The following is a 3312-nucleotide window of genomic DNA, read 5'->3' as shown; positions in this document are numbered from 1 at the left end:
CCCTAACCCTAACCCTAACCCTAACCCTAACCCTAACCCTAACCCTAACCCTAACCCTAACCCTAACCCTAACCCTAACCCTAACCCTAACCCTAACCCTAACCCTAACCCTAACCCTAACCCTAACCCTAACCCTAACCCTAACCCTAACCCTAACCCTAACCCTAACCCTAACCCTAACCCTAACCCTAACCCTAACCCTAACCCTAACCCTAACCCTAACCCTAACCCTAACCCTAACCCTAACCCTAACCCTAACCCTAACCCTAACCCTAACCCTAACCCTAACCCTAACCCTAACCCTAACCCTAACCCTAACCCTAACCCTAACCCTAACCCTAACCCTAACCCTAACCCTAACCCTAACCCTAACCCTAACCCTAACCCTAACCCTAACCCTAACCCTAACCCTAACCCTAACCCTAACCCTAACCCTAACCCTAACCCTAACCCTAACCCTAACCCTAACCCTAACCCTAACCCTAACCCTAACCCTAACCCTAACCCTAACCCTAACCCTAACCCTAACCCTAACCCTAACCCTAACCCTAACCCTAACCCTAACCCTAACCCTAACCCTAACCCTAACCCTAACCCTAACCCTAACCCTAACCCTAACCCTAACCCTAACCCTAACCCTAACCCTAACCCTAACCCTAACCCTAACCCTAACCCTAACCCTAACCCTAACCCTAACCCTAACCCTAACCCTAACCCTAACCCTAACCCTAACCCTAACCCTAACCCTAACCCTAACCCTAACCCTAACCCTAACCCTAACCCTAACCCTAACCCTAACCCTAACCCTAACCCTAACCCTAACCCTAACCCTAACCCTAACCCTAACCCTAACCCTAACCCTAACCCTAACCCTAACCCTAACCCTAACCCTAACCCTAACCCTAACCCTAACCCTAACCCTAACCCTAACCCTAACCCTAACCCTAACCCTAACCCTAACCCTAACCCTAACCCTAACCCTAACCCTAACCCTAACCCTAACCCTAACCCTAACCCTAACCCTAACCCTAACCCTAACCCTAACCCTAACCCTAACCCTAACCCTAACCCTAACCCTAACCCTAACCCTAACCCTAACCCTAACCCTAACCCTAACCCTAACCCTAACCCTAACCCTAACCCTAACCCTAACCCTAACCCTAACCCTAACCCTAACCCTAACCCTAACCCTAACCCTAACCCTAACCCTAACCCTAACCCTAACCCTAACCCTAACCCTAACCCTAACCCTAACCCTAACCCTAACCCTAACCCTAACCCTAACCCTAACCCTAACCCTAACCCTAACCCTAACCCTAACCCTAACCCTAACCCTAACCCTAACCCTAACCCTAACCCTAACCCTAACCCTAACCCTAACCCTAACCCTAACCCTAACCCTAACCCTAACCCTAACCCTAACCCTAACCCTAACCCTAACCCTAACCCTAACCCTAACCCTAACCCTAACCCTAACCCTAACCCTAACCCTAACCCTAACCCTAACCCTAACCCTAACCCTAACCCTAACCCTAACCCTAACCCTAACCCTAACCCTAACCCTAACCCTAACCCTAACCCTAACCCTAACCCTAACCCTAACCCTAACCCTAACCCTAACCCTAACCCTAACCCTAACCCTAACCCTAACCCTAACCCTAACCCTAACCCTAACCCTAACCCTAACCCTAACCCTAACCCTAACCCTAACCCTAACCCTAACCCTAACCCTAACCCTAACCCTAACCCTAACCCTAACCCTAACCCTAACCCTAACCCTAACCCTAACCCTAACCCTAACCCTAACCCTAACCCTAACCCTAACCCTAACCCTAACCCTAACCCTAACCCTAACCCTAACCCTAACCCTAACCCTAACCCTAACCCTAACCCTAACCCTAACCCTAACCCTAACCCTAACCCTAACCCTAACCCTAACCCTAACCCTAACCCTAACCCTAACCCTAACCCTAACCCTAACCCTAACCCTAACCCTAACCCTAACCCTAACCCTAACCCTAACCCTAACCCTAACCCTAACCCTAACCCTAACCCTAACCCTAACCCTAACCCTAACCCTAACCCTAACCCTAACCCTAACCCTAACCCTAACCCTAACCCTAACCCTAACCCTAACCCTAACCCTAACCCTAACCCTAACCCTAACCCTAACCCTAACCCTAACCCTAACCCTAACCCTAACCCTAACCCTAACCCTAACCCTAACCCTAACCCTAACCCTAACCCTAACCCTAACCCTAACCCTAACCCTAACCCTAACCCTAACCCTAACCCTAACCCTAACCCTAACCCTAACCCTAACCCTAACCCTAACCCTAACCCTAACCCTAACCCTAACCCTAACCCTAACCCTAACCCTAACCCTAACCCTAACCCTAACCCTAACCCTAACCCTAACCCTAACCCTAACCCTAACCCTAACCCTAACCCTAACCCTAACCCTAACCCTAACCCTAACCCTAACCCTAACCCTAACCCTAACCCTAACCCTAACCCTAACCCTAACCCTAACCCTAACCCTAACCCTAACCCTAACCCTAACCCTAACCCTAACCCTAACCCTAACCCTAACCCTAACCCTAACCCTAACCCTAACCCTAACCCTAACCCTAACCCTAACCCTAACCCTAACCCTAACCCTAACCCTAACCCTAACCCTAACCCTAACCCTAACCCTAACCCTAACCCTAACCCTAACCCTAACCCTAACCCTAACCCTAACCCTAACCCTAACCCTAACCCTAACCCTAACCCTAACCCTAACCCTAACCCTAACCCTAACCCTAACCCTAACCCTAACCCTAACCCTAACCCTAACCCTAACCCTAACCCTAACCCTAACCCTAACCCTAACCCTAACCCTAACCCTAACCCTAACCCTAACCCTAACCCTAACCCTAACCCTAACCCTAACCCTAACCCTAACCCTAACCCTAACCCTAACCCTAACCCTAACCCTAACCCTAACCCTAACCCTAACCCTAACCCTAACCCTAACCCTAACCCTAACCCTAACCCTAACCCTAACCCTAACCCTAACCCTAACCCTAACCCTAACCCTAACCCTAACCCTAACCCTAACCCTAACCCTAACCCTAACCCTAACCCTAACCCTAACCCTAACCCTAACCCTAACCCTAACCCTAACCCTAACCCTAACCCTAACCCTAACCCTAACCCTAACCCTAACCCTAACCCTAACCCTAACCCTAACCCTAACCCTAACCCTAACCCTAACCCTAACCCTAACCCTAACCCTAACCCTAACCCTAACCCTAACCCTAACCCTAA

The sequence above is a fragment of the Myotis yumanensis genome, unplaced genomic scaffold (assembly GCF_028538775.1).
Source record: "Myotis yumanensis isolate MYYU_CA2020_CCGP unplaced genomic scaffold, mMyoYum1.0.hap1 SCAF_9, whole genome shotgun sequence".
In the NCBI taxonomy this organism is placed as follows: domain Eukaryota; kingdom Metazoa; phylum Chordata; class Mammalia; order Chiroptera; family Vespertilionidae; genus Myotis; species Myotis yumanensis.
This window is presented reverse-complemented; position numbering follows the sequence as displayed.